A 23,380-nucleotide genomic window follows, 5' to 3' on the forward strand; every position below is an offset into this window, starting at 1 on the left:
GGTCAATCGAGGGAAAAATAGTCTCGTTGACGGCGTTTCCATTCACGCTCAGTTTATTTAACGTTATTGCAACTGCGATGGGGTCGTTTGGCCACTAGATAGGGACAGAGACTACATAATTGCCATTTATGGCTCTTAGCTTAGAATTTGTTGAATTTCATGCATAGTTAAGTGCAGTTTATGTTCTTATTATGCACACCTTTATATTATATAATGTATGCACATTCATATATTGCTACATGGTATTGTGTATATAATTGGATTGTAATTTTTCCTCTTTGTTTAGATCACACAGACCCACAAACACACAAATTCTCATTAACCTTTCAGCAATAAAGATGATTTAAGGATTCTCTGGCCGGAAACTGTCAATCCTGTCCCAACTCTATAAAATAAATACTTTGATTATTTTAGTGAAATTCCTGCTCAAGTATGTATATTGTTTTGTCCTGCAATGAGAGGTCCAATTGCGTGAGCTGCTGGTACCTAAAAGTCTTTAACTATGACCCCAACCCGAATGCTGTTTGCAGACTTCCAGCACGCTGCTAATGGTATAAGAGCACAGTTTGATATTGCTCTGCAAAGTATTGTATTGTAAATTACAATAAAGCTTACGTGAGTTTAATGTAAGATGCGCATCATTTAAAAGCACTATATGCAACCTTAAAGGCCTACAGAAAGCCACTACTAGCCACCACGCAGTCTGATAGTTTATACATCAATGATGAAATATTAACATTGCAACACATGCCAATACGGCTTTTTTAGTTTTACTAAATTACAATTTTAAATTTCCCGGGAGTTTCGTCTTGGAAACGTCGTGTAATGATTTGTACGCAAGACGTCACGGGTTTTTAGGAAGTATGAGCGCTTGCGCACACACACAGCTAAAAGTTGTCTGCTTTAACGGCATAATTACACCGTATTTTGGACATCTGTGTTGTTGAATCTTTTGCAATGTGTTCAATTAATATTGGAGAAGTCACAGTAGAAAGATGAGTTGGGAAGCTTTAGTCTTTAGCCACACAAACACACAGTGATTCCTTGTTTGAAATTCCTGGAGTGAAACTTTACTATGGATCAGAGCGCAGTCAAGTGAACATGAATCACGACGGAATGTCAACCAGCAGGTTTCGGTGAGAAAATTGTGGTAAAAAGGTCGCTTCTTACCAGAGAAAAGCTGGATATCTGCGTCGAGGGCGTTGGGTTGGGGGACAGAGGGGTGTATGTGTGGCGTATATTTTTTTGTGGATGTGTGTATAAGCCCGTAGTGTGTCTCTGTTCCGCGGCTTGATGTATTGTGCCGTCTCGTCCAAAGTCAACAACAACAGGTGTGTGTCCATGAGAGACAAGAAGGGAGTTTGTCGTGTCTTCGCTGCGCTGTTTTTCGGGAGAGTCTCAAAGCCAGGGAAACAATCCAAGTTAGAATGATTTTGTATGCGAGTGAAAATAAAATTTGCTTTTCACTCTAAATTGTTTATGACTGGTCCTCAAAACCTGCGGGGTAGACAGTCCCGATGTAATCCACAGTTCTTCCCGCATCCTCCAATCATTTGTGGCAGCTTTGGGGTACTTTGAAGACTGCCAGCAACTTTCATTTTGTCGACAAACCAGAGCAACGCTTGCTCCAATCAGCAGATGTCCTGTTGTCATAATTCTGAATAGGTGGATATCTTCACGTCCTCGACAGAAAAGGGCGCCAGGCACCCGGCACTCCTTCTTCTCCCAAGAGTCCGTCGTGTGTCAGCAACAACCGCTTCGTCACGACAGCAGGTTCCCCCAAACCTAAGATCTTGTCAATTTTGTTGAGGCCAGTTAAATAGTTCCAATGTTTCTATTTGGAGAGCAGTGCAAAAAGAGGCAACAAGAAAGTTAAGACAAAACAAAACAAAGAAGAAAGCAGGAGAGATAAGGGAGAGGAACGGGAGCGTCCACCCTCGATGAGGGTGGATATTTTCTTTTTAGACCAGTTGATCTGCTGTTTCTTTCTTTTTTCTCCTATGTCCCACTCTCCCTTGTGGGAGGGGGTCCGGTCCGATCCGGTGGCCATGTACTCCTCGCCTGTGTATCGGCTGGGGACATCCTGCGTTGCTTATCCGCCTCCGCTTGGGATGTTTTCCTGCTGGCTCCGCTATGAACGGGACTCTCGCTGCTGTGTTGGATCCGCTTTGGACTGGACTCTCACGACTGTGTTGGATCCATTATGGATTGAACTTTCACAGTATCATGTTAGACACGCTCGACATCCATTGCTTTCCTCCTCTCCAAAGTTCTCATAGTCATCATTGTCACCGACGTCCCACTGGGTGTGAGTTTTCCTTGCCCTTATGTGGGCCTACCGAGGATGTCGTAGTGGTTTGTGCAGCCCTTTGAGACACCAGTGATTTAGGGCTATATAAGTAAACATTGATTGATTGATGAATGCCAGAGAGAAAGACAAATAGATCAGTATCTTGTTTAAAGTGATTAAAATTGTGGCGATAATAGTCACTGATTTCTTTTAACTCTACCCCTTCATGTTCATGTTTATATTCTAGTTCACTTTTACTCCTAGGTAATTTTTTTTAAATTTTTTTTTAATTTTTTTAAATACAAAACATTTATAAAAACCTTCAAATATCACAGAATGTGACGTCATATAAGCTTTGTGGTAAAAAAAAAAAAAGGCAAGTCCAGGAATTGACGTTGTATTCGCGCATGCGCGCACATAAAAGGAGGAAAAGCGAGATGGCGTCTGACGGAGAAGTCTTCAAGTGGGCCTTTTTGATTCTGTACTTTTGACCGGTACGTACATGTACACATATAATTCCATGTATTTCCTACCGCTTGTCTCTTTCGGGGTCGTGGGGTGTGGCGGAACCTATTCCAGCTGCACTGGGGCGGAAGGCGAGGTACACCCTGGACAAGTCGTCAACTCATCGAAAGGACGACACAGATAGACAACATTCACACTTTGGGGACATTTTAGGGTTGCCAGTCAACCTAATGTACAAATATATGTTTGTGTTTAATACAGTAAACATCGTTATTAATAACTTCGTCTGAGCGTACTTTACGTTTTGTCTTGCTTGCTAGGTTAGCTTGTTGCTTAGCTTGTTAGTTAGCTTAGCTTGTTAGTTGCTAACAACGAAACGCGGTCATCACTTACACATCACTAAGTAGCGAACTAATGTGGGTGTAAAGTGTTGTGTTTGTGTTTAAATGTCTGAAAAAAGGATTGCAGAGTACGAGGGGGAACTTTGTCCAACAAAAGAGGAAGAAGGAGTAACAACATCAACTACTGGACGCTGCTTTCAAGAAACATCAAGTTGTGTTACACAGAACAGGTTTGTTTACTTCTTACTCTCTAACATTGCATTGGATTATATCACTATTCATAAATATTACGTCTATGAGAAGGTAAGTTGTCCTGTGAGGATGATGCAGTCCGCTCGGTACTTGCAACGTTTGATTGATTTAGACCAGGGGTGCCCATTACGTCGATCGCGAGCTACCAGTCGACCGCGGGGGGTGTGTCAGTCGATCTCCAGCCAGGCTTTTAAAAAAAATAGACCTAAAAATTAGTGATCATCAATCTTCACCAAGACGTCACTTAAATGACATTCACGGTACCGGAGGGTCTTGTGAGATGACGCTGGCTGCTGCAAGATCATTATTATGAAAATATGACCGAAAGGAAGGCAAGAAACACTTTTTATTTCAACACACTCTCGCGCCGTACCTTCCGTCAAAACTCTAAAGGCCGACTGCACATTTTCTATCTTCACAATAAAAGCCCTGCTTCATGCTGCCTGCGCTAACTAAATACAGAGTCTCGGAAAACTGGCGTGCACAAGCGATCCCTCAGAAAGCTGAGGTGCACATTACTTGTGCACGCCAGCTTTCCGAGACTCTTATTTTGTTAGCGCAGGCAGCATGAAGCAGGGCTTTTATTGTGAAGATAGGAAATGTGCAGTCGGCCTTTAGAATTTTGACGGAAGGGACGGCGCGAAAGTCTGTTGAAATAAAAAGTGTTTCTCGCCTTCCTCTGTCATTTTTTCATAATAATGAACTGGCAGCAGCCAGCGTCATCTCACAAGACCCTCGGGTGCCGTGAATGTCAATCAAGCAAGCTACGGAATTTGCCGCCAATGTTTTTCTTATAAAGTGTATGGAAGCTGGATGAATTAGATGCAAAAAACCAACCACTTTCATGTGGTATTGTACAGAAAGGACAACTTTTTTTCTCATCCATTTGAAAATGTGGGCGTTATCATCATTACTGTCTGATTCCAATCAATGCAAGTCATCAGAATCAGGTAATACACTAACTTATATTCTTGTCTTCGTGAAAGAAAGACATCTATATGTGTTACACATGCTTGTATTATCATTAAACACATTTAACTTGTTTACAAAAATGTCTCTTTCATAAATAAATATAAATAAATGATATATATAAATGAGGTAGATCCCCTCGAGTTGGTCAATTGAAAAGTAGTTCGCCTGCAGAAAAAGTGTGGGCACCCCTGATTTAGACTTTTATTAGTAGATTGAAGGGCTTCATGGTAGAAGAGGGGTTAGTGCACCTGCCTCACATACGAAAGTCCTGAGTAGTCAGGGTTCAAAAACCGGGCTCGGGATCTTTCTGTGTGGAGTTTGCATGTTCTCCCCATGAATGCGTGGGTTCCCTCTGGGTACTCCGGCTTCCTCCCACCTCCAAAGACATGCACCTGGGGATAGGTTGATTGGCAACACTAAATTGGCCCTAGTGTGTGAATGTTGTCCGTCTATCTGTGTTGGCCCTGCGATGAGGTGGCGACTTGTCCAGGGTGTACTCCGCCTCCCGCCCGATTGTAGCTGAGATACTCACCAGCGCCCCCCGCGACCCCAAAAGGAATACGCGGTAGGAAATGGATGGATGGATAGTAGATTGAAAAGGAAGGGAATACATTATATGAAACAGTGCAGTTTACACAGTACGGTACATCCGTCCATCCATTTCTACCGCTTGTCATACTTGCCAGCCTATATGTTAGAGCAGGGGTCGGGAACCTTTTTGACTGAGAGAGCCAAAAAGCCAAATATTTTAAAACATATTTCCGTAAGAGCCATACCATTTTTTTTAACACTGAACACAACTAAACACATACATTTTTAAGTAAGACCGACATTTCTAGAGTATAAAAGGTCTCTTATTCTTTGTAATAACATTGTTATTCTGAAGCTAACTGTGGAGGGGGCGTGGCCTGCGGGCCTGCAGCGACAGGTGCGTAGAAGGCCCACCTGGGCCTTGTTATCTGATCACCTGTCGCCCTGTTATAAGCAGCAGCCAGGAGGAGAGACGGGGTTGGGCTGGAAATACTATTGCTGGAAAGCGACTAAGAGACTTATTTAATTAAAATAAAATATATATTGTAACCCTGAAACAGGCTCTCATGTCGGTGCTTGGGGTTCTGAAGAACCCCTAGGAGGGCAAGCCCCACACTAACCATTAATAAAAAATAACTTCTTACCATTAACCCAACTTCTTGAACAGGTGCGGTAGAAAACGGATGGATGGATTAAAAATACATGAGAATGTTTTATAATTTTAACAGTATTTTTAACACTGTGATTACAAGTGGAATTATTCATTACTTATCGTGTTAAGCAACGTCAGGTCAGATTTATCAGAGAGCCAGATGCAGTCATCAAAAGAGCCACATCTGGCTCTAGAGCCATAGGTTCCCTACCCCTGTGTTAGAGCGTCCCGGAAGAGTTAGTGCGGCAAGGGCTGCTGTGTTGTGTCACAGTGCGGATGTTATCTCGAAATGTGTTTGTCATTCTTGTTTGGTGTGGGTTCACAGTGTGGTGCCTATTTTTGACAGTGTTAAAGTTGGTTATATGGCCACCCTCAGTGTGACCTGTATGGTTTTTGATCAAGTATGCCTTGCATTCACTTATGTGTGTGTAAAATCGCAGGTAGTATGTAACTGGGCCGGAACGCTGTTTGTATGGAGGATAAGCGGACGTGACGACATGTTGTAGAGGACGCTAAAGGCAGTGCCTTTAAAGCACGCCCCCAATGTTGTTGTCCGGGTGGAAATCGGGAGAATAGTTGCCTTGGGAGATTTTCGGGAGGGGCACTGAAATTCAAGAGTCTCCCGGGAAAATCGGGAGGGTTGGCAGTTATGCCGCTTGTCCCTTTTTGGGTTTCGCGGGGGGTGCTGGAGCTCAGCTGCATCCGGAAGGAAGGCGGAGTCTACCCTTGACAAGTCACTATCTCATCACAGGGCCAACACAGATAGACAGAAAACATTCACACTCACTTTTACACCTGTAATGACGACTATGACTGGTTAAATATGGATTAGCAATCACTTCAGGGTGTCGGGTCAGGACAGCAATTATTCATTCAGGTGAGTGCAGGAGAAAAAATAGATTGTCCAAGTCCAGATCTGCAGGTTCAATTGTATATTGAGTTGTTTGTTTGCATTTGTGTATGTGTGTGGTTTCCTAAACAAACAAATACAATTATTGTAAATTAACTAAAGTGACCACAATACAATTGAATACAGGCACAAGCATGCAACATGGCTGTTAAATATACATTACTTAGCTGTGTATACACAGTTTACATAAATCCACAGAATTTGAACATCCCAGCCCTAAGTAATGTAATAATTACTAGAATGTAAATAGCATCACAACAATAATTCTAAATTGTCAATTGGGGCTAACAAACATGTCCAATGCTACAAACAGGCCCCAATCAGGGTATGATATTTAGCTAGCAGTTAGCTTGTGAACTTGATGCCAAACAGCCATTAGACAACAATAAAACTGACCAAATGAGTTGCAATCTAGTTTTAAGCACAAAACAGGTTATATTAAAGTGTATACAAAGTAACTCACTTTGTATTGACGCACACTGTCAATTAAACAAATGACATCGAAGTTCACCGTAACTTTCAGAGCTTGCTGATATAGTGATGTGTTCAATGCCCCCTCCAGTGTCGTAAAAGTGAACTACACTCAAGCAACTCAATGACACAAAAAGAAAACAAGCGTTACAGAGACAGTCTTTTGTACAGCCGCCCCCAAATTGGTGTACCAATTTGTCCACTAGGTGCTTATATTGTCCTAAGGTAAAGCTGGCAGCTTGATGAGACGAACAACTGGGCGAGTGTAGGTTCGGTCCTTAACCTGAATCACAGCTGTTCTCACTCGGCCATCTGCTCCAGGAATAACATTCTTCACAGTCCCTATTTGCCAAAGAGCCCTCGGCGTTTGCTGATCAATGATAAGAACTACTGTCCCAACAGTAATGTCATCCTTTTCAGTTAGCCATTTCTGTCTGGCTTGTAAGGTGGGGAGGAAGTGTTTGATGTAATGCTTCCAGAAGTGATCAGCTAAAACTTGCGAATGACGCCATCTTTTTCTGGTCAGCAGTTCTGACTCAGGGTAGACCACTTGAGGGAGTGAAGAGTCTGGCCGCCCCATCAACAAGCAGTTGGGCGTGACAGGATCCGGGTCAGCGAGGTCGGAGGAGACATAACCTAATGGCCTTGAGTTGAGGATTCCCTCTACTTCAATAAGGACTGTCATTAACACTTCCTCTGGCACAGTCTGAGCTCCCAAAGTGGTACGGAGGGCGTTCTTTACAGATCTCACTTCTCGTTCCCAAGAACCACCAAAATGTGGAGCATTAGGTGGATTGAAACGGAAAAAAATCTGTTCAGCTGCAAGTTGGTCTTTAACTGCAGGTTCTAAGGCACAGAAGGTTTCATGCAGTTCCTTACTTCCTCCTTTGAAATTGGTGCCCTGGTCTGAGAGAAGTTCATAGGGCTTCCCTCTGCGAGCAATAAAACGTCTGAGTGACATCAAGAAAGAATCGGTATCCATGTTGGGTAGAAGATCGAGGTGGATAGCACGAGTAGTGAGACACTTGTACAGGATGCCCCACCTTTTCTCTGTATGTCGTCCTACTTTAACATGCATAGGTCCGAAACAGTCGACACCGGTCGAGTAGAATGCAGGTCGGAAAAGCCTCAAACTAGAAGGTGGTATATCAGCCATTCTTGGTACTTGTGGTCTGCTTCTCCACCTTTTGCAGTCCACACAGTTGTGCTGGTACTTCCTAACGGCTTCTCTGCCCCTCAGTATCCAGTATTTTCTGCGCAGCTCTGCAAAAACACGCTCTGCTCCAGGATGATGCAGCTGGGTGTCATATTGCTGAATTAGAAGCTTGGATACTGGGTGCGAGGATGACAGAAGAATGGGATGCAGCACTTCCTGGCTGAGGCTGTCACATCTTCTAAGCCTACCTCCAACACGGATCAAGCCTGATGACTCATCATATTCAGGAGCTAAGGTTAGCAATCTACTGTTAGATGAGAGCGGCTTAGCAGATTTGAGCAGTGATACTTCTTCAGGAAAGGTCTCCATTTGTGCATGCCTCAGGAGGGTCAATTCTGCTTCATGGTAGTCACCAGCGGTGAGTTGTGTGTTGTCGGCCGCCCCGTGTAACTTCTGTGTGGTTGCCTCCAAAAGATCTTGAAATGTTTTAAACTGCAGGATGTCAGGTATATTTGAATCAGTTGAGCTGGCTGTAAAACCACAAAACACAGTCCTCCTCAGTTCATCATCTTCTTTGGGGCCTGAACCAGCTGGTGCTTTAGGCCACTTGTCAGATGACTGTAGGAGAAAGGAAGGTCCATGACTCCATCGGCTCACTCCTATGAGCTGAGTCAGTGTTTTCCCCCTTGTGATATCATCTGCTGGGTTAGAGGCTGAGTCAATGTAGTGCCAGGCTCTAATGTCGGTGAGTTCTTGTATCTCTGCAACTCTTGTACCTACAAACACTTTATATCTGCAGGAGTCAGACTGCAGCCAGTTGAGGACTGTGGTAGAATCAGTCCAGTATACCACCGCTTGGATCTTGATCGTGAGCTCTTTAATTAGTACTGAACCTAACTGCGCCCCTGTTAAGGCGCCACACAGTTCGAGTCTGGGTATGGAAAGTTGCTTTTTTGGTGCCACTCTGGATCTGGCTGCTAAAAATGCCACTTGAACCTGTCCATCACCACTGTCGGTCAACAGGTACGCCACAGATCCATACACACGTTCCGATGCGTCACAGAAGACGTGGATGGTCCGGCTGCTATTACTACAGTCTATGTTGCGGTCGGTGTAGCACCTGGGTAATGTTACCTTTAACAACTGAGGAAGCTCTTCTTCCCATGATCTCCAAGCCTGCAGCAAATCTTCAGGGAGATTGGGATCATCCCATCCTCTCTTCTTGTCCCAAAGGCGTTGCACGATGATCTTTGCTCTTGTGGTGTATGGAATGATGTATCCCAAAGGATCATACTGTTGGGCAAGAAGACGATAAATGTTACGCATTGTCAATTCAGAGCACTCACTTTGATGCTGCTTGTAGCGGAGTGTGTCTGCTTTGCACTGCCACAAGAGTCCAAGAGTCCGCTCTTGAGGGTCAGCTGTCTGTTGTGTGAACCACAGTGTACTGTTTTCTGACCGAGATTCCTTTGGCAGGTGTTCGATGACTGCAGGAACGTTGCTGGCCCATTCTCGGAGTTCAAATCCACCTTGCTTCAATAATGTGTGCAATCGATTTACAAGCTGCTTCGCCTGATATTCTGACTGGAGACTCTGTAGACAATTATCAACGTAGAAACAGCGCTCTACTGACAGGCGAGCATTCTCATCAGGTTCTGTGTGTCTTTGGACATGAGTCTGGAGTGCAAAGGTGGCGCAACATGGACTGCATGTTGTGCCAAAAGGGAGTACTTGCCACTCATATATGGTAGGTTCTTGGTTGACTTTAACATCCCGCCACAGAAAGCGAAAGAATGGTTTGTCCTCTTCAAGCAGGTGAACTTGGTGAAACATTCCTTTCACATCACTGCTGATGGCCACTGGATGTTCCCGGAACCTCAATAGAACTCCCAATAGGCTAGCTCCAAGCGTGGGTCCCGGAAGGAGGTGGTCATTAAGGTTCTGTCCATTGAATGTGAAGGAGCAGTTAAAGACTATTCGGTTTTTACCGTTGTGCTGCACCATGTGATGGGGGATGAACCACGAATAGTCGCTTTCTTCTGCCTTGATTGGAGAAATGGCTGTGACGTAGCCTGCGTCAATGAGTTTGTGGATTTCTCTAGAGTAGATGACAGCCTTTTCATGGTCTTTCACAAGTCGTCTCTCTGTCGCACGCAACTGAGGCAGCACTGCTTCTTTGGTTGAATGAATCAATGGAATATTTTGTTTCCATAGTAATGGAGTAGCATACTTATTTACACCATCAACCATTATCCTGGTGGTCTTCTGTTCAAGAATTCGGACTGCCTGGTCATCTTGCTTTGACCTGGTGATCAAACGCTCACTCCTGTATGGTAAGATATCTAACTGCCACAGCCTCTCCACATGATTAAGCAACTCTGATTCTGGAGGAGTGCATGTGCTAAAAAGGCATTGCTGTGTGGACAGTTGGTGGTTCAAGAGGCTTGTAGGGCCTTGTAGTGTCCATCCTAGCCTGGTGTGAACCGCTGCAGGTCCGCCTGGAGGGCCAAGACGTACTGGTTCCACTGGAGTGACCAGATGGGGATTATCCGACCCAATCAGCAGTAGCGGCTGGGCATTGTTGATGGTCTGTAGTGGAATGTCTTTCAGGTGGCGATACTTCTCCTGCAAAGCTCTGACTGGATATGTGTGGCTGGCTAGATTCAGTTCTCTGGCAGTAAAAGCTTTATTAATCTTGTAACTCTTGCCTGGTTGTGATGCAGGAGATACTGAGAAGGATACATTTGCTCCGTGGATGGTGCAGACTTCTTGCCGGACTGTACGGAGGGCGAGGTCTTCAGTCTTCCCATGAAGGCCCAAGTAAACAGCAGCATCATTTAGGAGTATTGTGCGCTCTGACCCGTCATCCAATATTGCGTATGTCTCAAGTACCTTGTTGCCGCTCTGGAGGATGACTCTACTCAACTTGAGTAACACTTGATGGCTACTGGCTGGCCGATCAATGTACATAATCTCTGACACAGAACTCACTAAACAAGTGCTTGATTCAGGTGTTTGGAGTTTACCAGTTGCTGTGGCATTTTGGCTGGTATTGACCTGGTGCAGGACATCCAGGTGCTTCCTTTCGCACTGCTTGCACTTGGCCTTGAGGTTACATTTAGCTGCTTGGTGTTCACGTCCGCATCTCCAGCATCGATGATTTTCCTTGATCCACTGTGTTTTCTGTTCCACTGACAAGAGTTTAAAATTGTTGCATTGGTTCAGATAATGCTGTACAGTATTGCAGAAGGGACAGTATTTTTTCGGCTTATCTTGAATTACCTCTCTCACTGAATTAACTGGAGATTTATCTGATGTCTCTCTTGACTCCATAGACTCACTACCATGGAGGATAGTAGTGGATCTCTGTAACTTGTAGTCAGGACGCCGACTCTTGGGCAGAGCTTGTCTCTCTCTCGATGAGGTGCTACTGTGTTGGTCGCCACTAATTTGAACTCGCACTTCATATTCGAGCCAGTCAGCCAAATCAAGCAGTGTTGGAATGGGAGTATTGATGGGGTTCACAAATCTATGGAAGTTAGCTCTTAGGTCCTGTGGCAACTTAGCTAAGAGGCGCGAAACATGTGACCCACACCGTAGTTCTGTCCAACCTTGGCCTCCTAGTTGATGTAGCATCCCGACCAATGCACGAACTTGAAGTGCAAATGATTTAAAGGCTTTAATGTCACCAGTCCTGATATTGGGCCCGTCCATCAGTTCAGAAATCTTCTTTAGTGCCAACTGCTGTGGTTGACCATACATCTCTGTAAGTGCCCTCATAGTGTCTGTAAATGGGAATGGACTGTTACTGTATGAGTCAGCAAGAAGTAATGCTTCTTCACATTTGAGATGGTCTGTGAGAATTTGAAATTTAAAGTGCTCTGGGGCATTGTATGGTAGTAAATTGTCAAGGGCTAGTTTAAGTCTTGCAAACTCACGAGGGTCCTCTGACCTAAAGTCTGGGATTGTGGGTTTAGGTCCCCGGTAGGCATCTAGACCGGGCGTTCTGCTTAATGGAGTCTGACGGTTTGGTAAATGATATGGCAGGTCAGGTGAGTATCTGTGTTCCCCTTTTTTACTGTCATATACATGGTCAGGGGGGTTATTGTCATTATAGGGGCCTCTATAATCAGGAGAGTAACCTCTTTCGCGGCCAAAGTAGCGGCTTTCGTAATGAGCTCTTGAACTACTTGGTCTATAGGGCTTAGCAGGATGACTGTATTCATTACTGCTTGATGGATAACTTAGATGGGGTGGATGTGTGCTATAAGGGTGATGGTATTGGACATCACGTTGATAGGAGCGATCATTATAGTGCACGTAGTCTTCCTCATAAATCGGGTGGTACTTGACATCAGACAATATTTGACTTGGCACAGATTTATATTGTGTTTGTTGGATATCTTTGGACTGGTGGTGGGCTTTACTGTGTGGTGGACAGTCTTTGTTGTCATAGTAAAGCAGTGGTTGACACTCCTTAATGTCGGTCACCCCAAAATTGTATTGAGAGTAAGGAGATGAACTGCCAGATGTGGCTTGTGACTCAATGTGCTCTGTGACTAATCCTGCTTCCTGCAAGCACTGCCTTAGATCCTCGACTGTGTCAGGTCGGTTGCCTTGTGGAGATGGGGAATCATCCCTGCTCACCGGTGGGGCACTTACTGGCTGACGTGGGCCTTGATGACCACTAGATGGCGTCGGCTTACAAGTATGTGCTGGTGTTGTCGATATTTCTTCCCTTTGGCGTCTGGACCGCGACTGATTCTGTGAGGAGGCTGTGGGAAGACTGTGGATCATGTCTGTAAGATGTTTGACATCTTTGCGCAATTGGTCATTTTCCTCCCTCATGCTCTGGAAAGATCTGTGAATTTCTGGAGAAGACATTCGTCTGGCCAGCTCATCACCAGGGACGTGGTACCTCATAGGGCAACTGACCTCGTAGTCCTGAAGATATGATGGCGGCTGTCTTGATCTTTGTGGACGATCCATATCTCTAGGCTTTCTCTCATGTGGCCTGAACATATTGACTGAAGTGGTTGCTTGTATCCGGCTCGAAGGACCAAAAATTGTAATGACGACTATGACTGGTTAAATATGGATTAGCAATCACTTCAGGGTGTCGGGTCAGGACAGCAATTATTCATTCAGGTGAGTGCAGGAGAAAAAATAGATTGTCCAAGTCCAGATCTGCAGGTTCAATTGTATATTGAGTTGTTTGTTTGCATTTGTGTATGTGTGTGGTTTCCTAAACAAACAAATACAATTATTGTAAATTAACTAAAGTGACCACAATACAATTGAATACAGGCACAAGCATGCAACATGGCTGTTAAATATACATTACTTAGCTGTGTATACACAGTTTACATAAATCCACAGAATTTGAACATCCCAGCCCTAAGTAATGTAATAATTACTAGAATGTAAATAGCATCACAACAATAATTCTAAATTGTCAATTGGGGCTAACAAACATGTCCAATGCTACAAACAGGCCCCAATCAGGGTATGATATTTAGCTAGCAGTTAGCTTGTGAACTTGATGCCAAACAGCCATTAGACAACAATAAAACTGACCAAATGAGTTGCAATCTAGTTTTAAGCACAAAACAGGTTATATTAAAGTGTATACAAAGTAACTCACTTTGTATTGACGCACACTGTCAATTAAACAAATGACATCGAAGTTCACCGTAACTTTCAGAGCTTGCTGATATAGTGATGTGTTCAATGCCCCCTCCAGTGTCGTAAAAGTGAACTACACTCAAGCAACTCAATGACACAAAAAGAAAACAAGCGTTACAGAGACAGTCTTTTGTACAACACCTGAATAAGTTTTTCAACTTGTTTAAGTCGGGGTCCACGTCAATCAATTCATGGTACACATATCAGCGTAATACAGTCATCATACAAGTTAATCATCAGAGTATATATATTTGATTACTTACAATCCGGGGAGGTGGGATGCGTTAGGGGGAGGGGGGTTAAGTTAGGGTAGTAGCTGCCTGGAGGTGTTCTTTTAGTGCGGTTTTGAAGGAGTGTAGAGATGCACTTTCTTTTACAACTGTTGGGAGTGCATTCCATATCGATGTGGCATAGAAGGCAAATGAGTTAAGACCTTTGTTAGATCGGAATCTGGGTTTGACGTTGCTTATGGAGCTCCCCCTGGTGATTTGATTGTGACGGTCATTTACATTCTGGAAGTAGTTTGACTTGTACTTCGGTATCAGAGAGGTGTAGCAAATTTTAAAGGCAAGTCTCAGTGCAAGTTGTTTTACTCTGTCCTCCACTCTGAGCCAGCCCACTTTGGAGAAGTGGGTAGTAAAGGGAAGTGAATTATATTTATATAGCGCTTTTTCTCTAGTGACTCAAAGCGCTTTACATAGTGAAACCCAATATCTAATTTTTACATTTAGACCAGTGTGGGTGGCACTGGGAGCAGGTGGGTAAAGTGTCTTGCTCAAGGACACAACGGCAGTGACTAGAATGGCGGAAGCGGGGATCGAACCTGCAACCCTCAAGTTGCTGGCACGGCCACTCTACCAACCGAGCTATACCGGCCCGTGTAGGAGTGAGGTGTGATCTGGGGTAGAGGTCTAAAAGTTACCTGACTAGCTTGTTCTGGGATGTTTGGAGTCTTTATTTGAGGGTTTCAGAAGTGCTGGGGTACCAGGAGGTACATGCGTAATCGAAAAAGGGTTGAACGAGAGTTCCCTCTAGAGCTGGGGTCCTCAAACTACGGTCTGCGGGCGTTCGAGATCGGGCCCGCGGGAAGTCCGAAGTTAAATTTGATCTTTTTTTTTTTAATCTGTCCTTTCTAATCCATTTTTTACCGCTTGTTGCTTGTTACTCTGAGTCTCCTAGCAGCTCAGGCAAATCACATTGTCTAAAACTGCATTTTCCAATCAATGACGTGATATATATATGTATAAGGTGTGTAACAGTACGTGTATTTGTATCGAACCGTTTCGGTACGGGGGTTTCGATTCGGTGCGGAAATGTACCAAATGAGTTTCCACACGAACATATAAAGTAGCCGCCTAAGCTAAAGTCTTAACAAGCTGCTCTGCTTTCTGTCTCTGTCTCCTACACAGCACCCAGAATTGGGGCGGTTTAGCTCGGTGGGTAGAGTGGCCGTGCCAGCAACTTGAGGGTTGCAGGTTCGATTCCCGCTTCCGCCATCCTAGTCACTGCCGTTGTGTCCTTGGGCAAGACACTTTACCCACCTGCTCCCAGTGCCACCCACACTGGTTTGAATTTAACTTAGGTATTGGGTTTCACTATGTAAAGCGCTTTGAGTCGCTAGAGAAAAAGCGCTATATAAATATAATTCACTTCACATTGTCCCACCCACACAACCATCTGATTGGTTACAACCATAGCGGCAACAGCCAATCAGCGCATGTAGTCAGCGCTTCAGGGTCGAGAAGATAAGTGTTTAGCAGGTGAGCATAAGGCAGTGTACTCTCCCCAAATGATAATAAACACCTCCCAGTCAACTACTACTAATATCACTATGAGCCCATTGACATTCTAGAAACAAACTGCAGCTCAGCTCACTCGTAGTCCTGGCTTGAGGTGAAGGCTAATTAGCTTTTAGCGTTACGTCAGCTCATTTTGCGGTGTGTGTGTTAGCTAATTGTGTGCGTGCGTGCGCGCGTTACGGACAGTGTTGATTGAGCTGTGTTGAACCAGAAAAAAAGGACATTATGTTAAATGAAGAGTTTCTCTCTCTGATAGTGTATATAATATTGTAAGTGCATCATTAAGCCTACATGAACTCCATGGTGTTCAGGGATGAATAGTCTCTCCTATTGCTATTGTTCTACTTTTTCAGCTATAGTAACATTAATCAGTAGTAATGTAGCAGCCTAGTTTTGAATGGCAGGGTCCCTGCTACCACATGTTGATAAAAATATAACAAATTTACATAATAAAAATCAACTACAGGCTTCCCAAATGCTGTAAAAAATCACGCATGATGAGTTGACTTGAAACTGTTGCTCTTTTGTAGAAGAAAAGTTTTGTAATTTTATCTCATCTGAACAACAATTTGAGGCAGTTTAATGTGGATTAACATGGGCAGAATTATTATAGTGTTCCCAATGTTAAAAGGATAAAGCCATTGTTTGCAAATCTGGTAAATAAATAACCAAAACATTTAGATTTTGTTGTTTTCTTACTGTACCGAAAATGAACCGAACCATGACCTCTATACCGAGGTACGTACCGAACCGAAAATTTTTGTTGACTAGAGAGGAGATTCTGTAGAGAAATCTTGTTCGTTGATTGACCTTTTTGATTATGTGGGCTTACGACCACGTGTTCTGTCGAAATTAGCTACCCGTATGTTGTGTTCTTACATCTTCTCAAATGCAAACAGACTCTAGCACAGTTTGACTACTACTACAGAGCGCAAACATATACAGCAGAGTGCCATTTATATATCACAGAGCACAGGTGCTTCACAGGCAGTAAGTGTCTCATGGCATTCAACCGATCGCAACTGAATTGTTTGGATTGCTGTAGAAGACTTTCAAGTTTCATCGGTTCTCAAGCTAAACAGTCCGGTTGAATTCCCTGAGATGAAACTTACCTGGATGAATGAGAACATTCATAGACGGGCAGTAGTTGGTAATACTCCGCAAGGAAAAATAGATGAGTTTGCTAACTGTAAAATCGACCTGCATTTTTAAATGAAAGAAACTCATGTTCTAAATTTGTCCACTGGATGTCATCTTAGCAATTATCTTAGGCAAGCAAATAGTTTATACTGGGGCGGGCAAGTGTACCAAGCAAGAGGTACACGGTAAAGCGGGGCTGTGACTCCTCCCCCTTGACACAATGTAAAACAAACAGGAGTTAAATAAGCAATTGGTAACTCCACTTAAAATGAATGCTGCATGAGACGCTGCACCTTGATGTGACAAATGAGGTCGTTGATACATAGAATATTTTTCAAGTATGCTTGATTTTGTATTTGGTCAATCCAGGTTGGGCTGTGATTTAAAAGCCTACTGAAATTAGATTTTCTTATTTAAACGGGAATAGCAGGTCCATTCTATGTGTCATACTTGATCATTTCGCGATATTGCCATATTTTTGCTGAAAGGATTTAGTAGAGAAAATCCACGATAAAGTTCGCAACTTTTGGTCGCTATTAGAAAAGCCCTGCCTTAACCGGAAGTACTGTATGTGCGCGTGACGTCGTGAGTTGCAGGGCTCCACACATATTCCCATTGTTTTTAATGGGCACCACAAGCAGTGTATTCGGACCGAGAAAGCGACAATTTCCCCATTAATTTGAGCGAGGATGAAATATTCTCGAATTAGGATATTGATAGTGAAGGAATAGAAAAATTAGGATATTGATAGTGAAGGAATAGAAAAAAAAAAGCGAAGGCTCCGGGCGACGGCAGTGTGAACGCTTCAGATGTAATTAAACACATTTACTTGGATAATTCTGGAAGATCCCTTATCTGCTTATTGTTTTAATAGTGTTTTAGTGAAAATTTAAAGATTGTAAAGACATACCTCGAGGTCGGATGGCTACGGTGAACACACACTGTCTGAGAGAGAAGCCGAGGAGCCAAGCTCACAGCTGCTGCGGGACGACGAATAATCCACTGATGTCTTCGGTAAAATATATATCACAATTTCCCCATCCAAAAACATGCTGGTTGACGTAGAGAAAACATGTTCGCTGCTTCACAACAAACAAAGAAACACCGGCTGTATCTCGGTGCTAAAGACAGCTGCAATCCACCGCTTTCCACCAACAACATTCTTCTTTATAGTCTCTATTATGAAATGAACAAACTGCATAAGATTCAGCACCACAGATGTCTAAATTACTGTGTAATTCCGCCATGAAAAGAGACGACTTTTAGCTGTGTGTCGTGCAGCACTAATATTTCCTTACAGTCCGTGACGTCACGCGTACACGTCATCATTCTGCGACGTTTTGAACAAGAAATTCGCGGGAAATTTAAAATTGCAATTTAGTAAACTAAAAAGGCCGTATTGGCGTGTGTTGCGATGTTAATATTTCATCATTGATATATAAACTATCAGACTGCGTGGTCGTTAATAGTGGCTTTCAGTAGGCCTTTAAAGTGTAATTGCTGTGTAGATACATTGAGATCAAGTCTAAGTTCATTGTGTATTCATGGTGTTTTTGAAACTGCAGAATTTTCTACTAACTATATATTTTTTTTCAAGAGGATTATTTGTGATATATACGTTTTCAGAATGTACTTGTTCTATTTTGGGCCGAAGTATAACTAAGAAAACGATCTGAAGTTGTCGTAGTTGTTTTTTTTTTAAGTTATTTTGCTATGATTTTTACCTGTCCGACCCACATGGGAATAGATTATCCTCCATGCGGCCCCTGAGCTAAAATCAATCAATGTTTATTTATATAGCCCCAAATCACAAATGTCTCAAAGGACTGCACAAATCATTACGACTACAACATCCTCGGAAGAACCCACAAAAGGGCAAGGAAAACTCACACCCAGTGGGCAGGGAGAATTCACATCCAGTGGGACGCCAGTGACAATGCTGACTATGAGAAACCTTGGAGAGGACCTCAGATGTGGGCAACCCCCTCCCTCTAGGGGACCGAAAGCAAGGGATGTCGAGCGGGTCTAACATGATACTGTGAAAGTTCAATCCATAGTGGCTCCAACACAGCCGCGAGAGTTCAGTTCAAGTGGATCCAAGACAGCAGCGAGAGTCCCGTCCACAGGAGACCATCTCAAGCGGAGGCGGATCAGCAGCCTAGAGATGTCCCCAACCGATACAGGCGAGCGGTCCATCCTGGGTCCCGACTCTGGACAGCCAGTACTTCATCCATGGTCATCGGACCGGACCCCCTCCACAAGGGAGGGGGGGACATAGGAGAAAGAAAAGAAAAGAAGCGGCAGATCAACTGGTCTAAAAAGTAGGTCTATTTAAAGGCTAGAGTATACAGATGAGTTTTAAGGTGAGACTTAAATGCTTCTACTGAGGTAGCATCTCGAACTGTTACCGGGAGGGCATTCCAGGGTACTGGAACCCACAACGGAAAACGCTCTATAGCCCACAGACTTTTTTTGGGCTCTAGGAATCACTAATAAGCCGGAGTCTTTTGAACGCAGATTTCTTGCCGGGACATATGGTACAATACAATCGGCAAGATAGGATGGAGCTAGACCGTGTAGTATTTTATACGTAAGTAGTAAAACCTTAAAGTCACATCTTAAGTGCACAGGAAGCCAATGCAGGTGAGCCAGTACAGGCGTAATGTGATCAAACTTTCTTGTTCTTGTCAAGTCTAGCAGCCGCATTTTGTACCAACTGTAATCTTTTAATGCTAGACATGGGGAGACCCGAAAATAATACGTTACAGTAATCGAGACGAGACGTAACAAACGCATGGATAATGAGTTTGACACCCCCGTTTAAGATCAATACCACATGACCGTACATTAGAAAAGCAAATACCGTATTTTTCGGACCATAAGTCGCAGTTTTTTTCATAGTTTGGCCGGGGGTGCGACTTATACTCAGGAGTGACTTATGTGTGAAATTATTAACACATTACCGTAAAATATCGAATAATATTTTTTAGCACATTCACGTAAGAGACTAGACGTATAAGATTTCATGAGATTTAGCAATTAGGAGTGACAGATTGTTTGGTAAAGGTATAGCATGTTCTATATGTTATAGTTATTTGAATGACTCTTACTATAATTTGTTAGGTTAACATAGCAGGCACCTTCTCAGTTGGTTATTTATGCCTCATATAACGTACACTTATTCAGCCTGTTGTTCACTATTCTTTATTTATTTTAAATTGCTTTTCAAATGTCTATTCCTGGTGTGGGTTTTATCAAATAATTTCCCCCCAAAAATGCGACTTATACTCCAGTGCGACTTATGTTTTTTTTCCTTCTTTATTATGCATTTTCGACTGGTGCGACTTATACTCCGGAGTGACCTATACTCCGAAAAATACAATTTGGCAAGCACTAATACAATTTTTGCGCAACTTTTTTTTTTTTTTTCATAGCCTGTTTATGTCGAATACCTTTTATGATGCATCACAGTCCATTACAATTTTTTTAAGTCATTATAGAACTTTTAACTTATAAATTCAGTCTTTTGGGTGGTGTTCTGTGTCTCACAGGATAGTGTCTCTGAACTGGAGTAATCTCAGGGCTGACAGAATCATTCTCTGGAACAACAGTCCCCAAGAAAGTCTCTTTTACAGGTGACATGTTGGTGGATGCGATGTTTGCGGTGCGATGTTTCCAAGTTGGGTTGTGCATTCATAATTTGATCCATGTGACGCCTCCAGGTCTGCCCTCCAATGTCAACTGTAGACGTTGGTGGTCCTGATTTTCTAATTTTTCCAGGGGTCCACTTGTCTGCTCTGTAGTCCCAAGCCAGGACTTCTTTTCCAGCCTCAAACTGTCTTGCAGATGTATTTGACATTTGACTAGATTGTTGGTTCTGCACCGCCCTCTGCAGACTTGTTTTTAGGAGATCGATGCGGGACACTCGCTAGGTTTCTTCCTATGCATAGAAGTTGTTTTTGTATGGATTGAGTTTCTGTAGACAAAGAGGAAGTTGTCCATCTTGTGCTGAAGAGAAATGTCCTCCTTTTCCATTGCTTTGATGGGCTTTTTAAGGTTTGGACCAACCTTTTAGCTAATCTATTTGTTGCTGGATAGTAAGGTGCTGACTTGATATCCTTGATGACATTTTTCTTTGTGGACAGGTTGAACTCTTCTAAAGTAAATTGTGGGCCGTTATCACTCACAATTTGTTCAGGCAGACTATACCTGGAAAATATGGATCTTAGTGGTCATAGTTGTTTCTGATGTTGCTGATTTAATTCGTATAACCACAGGTGGCATGGCATTTAGAAATGGACCAGCAAAATCAATATGTATACGTTGCCATGGTGAGGATGGCCATTCCCAAGGGTGAAGTGGTGCCAGTGGTGGTGCATTCTGAACTCTGTGGCATCCAAAACAGCCTTTTGACGAGATTTTCTAACCGTTTGTCTATCCCTGGCCACCAGACGTACCATCGGGCTAAACTTTTCATCTTAAAATTGACATGGTGGCCTTTGTGAAATGTCTGTAACACTCGAGCTCTTAGTCTCAATGGAACCACCACACGATCTCTTGATCTGGTCTTGTTGCCTAACGTCTCCATGAGCTGGCATTATTTCATAGATCTTTGACAACACATGTTGAGTATGTCTTTTGGTTTTTTTTTGTTTGTCACGGGCAACTGTTTTAGGACTTCTGCGTGAACAATTTCTGCAGGGTTAAAGGTAGAAGCTTTTTCTTATGTTCTTGTTGATAGTGGCAGATGTGACAAACTATCAGCATTCCAGTGTTTGGTTCCTTTATATTTAAGAACGTAGGAATGGGCTCCTAAAAAAATCGGCCACCATTGTAAGCGAATTGCTGACATTACAGGGATTCCCTTTGAAGGGCTAAGATAGACACCAGAGGCTGGTGGTCTGTCACAAGAGTAAATCCTTGTCCATAGAGGTAATGGTGGAATTTTTTTATCCCCCATACGAGGCTTAGGGCCTCACGGTCAATTTGCACGTAATTGCGTTATGCACTTGTCAATGATCTTGAAGCAAATGCAATTGGTCGTTCAGATTTATCTCTCATGACAGGGAATAAGCGGTAGAAAATGGATGGATGCACCATGTGATATAATCAAAAAAGTTACCGTAGGGGCTTGCGTCGCAGGCCAGCCTGTTTTTTTCTGGGTCATAATGAGTGAACAGTTCATCTGATGGTATCAACCTTTTTGTCTCCTTTGTCACATTCTTTAGGCCACTTCCGCTTTGATCCACTCTGCAGCAGGGATTTGAGTAGGTGCAGCGTTGTCACTATGTCTGGCAGGCGTTGGTGATAAGAATAACAAGACCCAAATATGACCTCAGCTGTGACACATTTTCTGGTTTTAGTGCCTGCAGTACAACTTCTGTTTTCAATCCATGCTTGTCAGTAGTGTGCCCACAGTAGGATATTGCCTGCTTAAAAGAACCTCACGTTTGTTTTTCTTTGCATTAAGGCCATACTCATTTTAGTTTGGCAAGCACTTTGCCAAGGTTTCTCCAGGTGTTCGTTGTCATCTTTGCCTGTTATGTCATCAAGGAAACAATGTGTCCCTGGGATACCCTGAAGGTCTCTTCGGCTAATACCGAAGCACATTGATTGATTGATTAATTGATACTTTTATTAGTAGATTGCACAGTACATATTCCGTACAATTGACCACTAAATGGTAACACCCGAATAAATTTTTCAACTTGTTTAAGTCGGGGTCCACGTTAATCAATTCATGGTAAAAACACTGATGTGTTTCTATGCTCCAAAGAGTTCCTCAGTGTTCGCTCTTACAATAACAATGTTGCTACAGCTTTATTATTATACAGGTTACGGAACGTAAATGAAGTATTATTGACAGTTTTTGAATGCATTTTTAAAGTGATTTAGAGTTAGAATTGATTGCTCCATTACCTGTATCGCTAGCCACCAAGAACGAGTTAGAATGCAAAAAAAAAAACGATTACCCTTTTTTATCTGGACCATACATAGGGCGCATCGGATTGTAAGGAGCACTGCCGATGAATGGTCTATTTTTAATCTGTTTTTCATATATAAGGCACACCGGATTAGTATTTTTTTTTTTTTTAAAGTAAAACACTTCCTTGTCATCTACATAACATGTGATGGTGGTTCTTTGGTCAAAATGTTGCATAGATTGTTTTTCAGATCATTTTCAAGGCCTACTGAAAGCCACTACTACCGACCACGCAGTCTGATAGTTTATATATCAATGATGAAATATTAACATTGCAACACATGCCAATACGGCCTTTTTAGTTTACTAAATTGCAATTTTAAATTTCCCGCGAGTTTCTTGTTGAAAACGTCGCGGAATTATGACGCCTACGCGTGACGTCACGGACTGTAAGGAAATATTAGCGTTGCACCACTAGCGGCTAAAAGTCGTCTGCTTTAATCGCATAATTACACAGTATTTTGGACATCTGTGTTGCTGAATCTTTTGCAATTTGTTCATTTAATAATGGAGACTATAAAGAAGAATGCTGTTGGTGGAAAGCGGTGGATTGCAGCTGTCTTTAGCATCGAGACACAGCCGGTGTTTCTTTGTTTGTTGTGAAGCAGAGCGGTCAAGCGAACATGATTTCTCAATGTCAACCAGCATGATTTGGATGGGAAAATTGTGATATATATCTTACCGAAGAAATCATTGGATTATTCGTCGTCCTGCAGCAGCTGTCAAAAAAGGC

At 43.0% G+C, this 23,380-nt stretch overlaps 1 protein-coding gene across 4 annotated transcripts in view; it reads left to right on the plus strand.

Moving 5' to 3' along the window:
- LOC133545531 (gastrula zinc finger protein XlCGF57.1-like) overlaps nt 1-23,380 on the plus strand; it is a 158,724-nt gene that overhangs the window by 167 nt on the left and 135,177 nt on the right. The window contains exons 1-2 of one of the 4 annotated variants that reach the window (XM_061891207.1): nt 2,650-2,784; nt 3,216-3,326. The exons of 1 other annotated variant lie outside the window; for it this stretch is intronic. The gene's annotated coding sequence lies outside the window, so the exon portion shown is untranslated. Of the gene's footprint in view, nt 1-2,649; nt 2,785-2,876; nt 2,892-3,215; nt 3,327-23,380 lie in introns of those variants that run through there. 2 more of the 4 variants (XM_061891210.1, XM_061891209.1) reach the window with 2 other exon arrangements.

This window comes from Nerophis ophidion, linkage group LG28 (genome assembly GCF_033978795.1).
Source record: "Nerophis ophidion isolate RoL-2023_Sa linkage group LG28, RoL_Noph_v1.0, whole genome shotgun sequence".
Classification (NCBI taxonomy): Eukaryota; Metazoa; Chordata; class Actinopteri; order Syngnathiformes; family Syngnathidae; genus Nerophis; species Nerophis ophidion.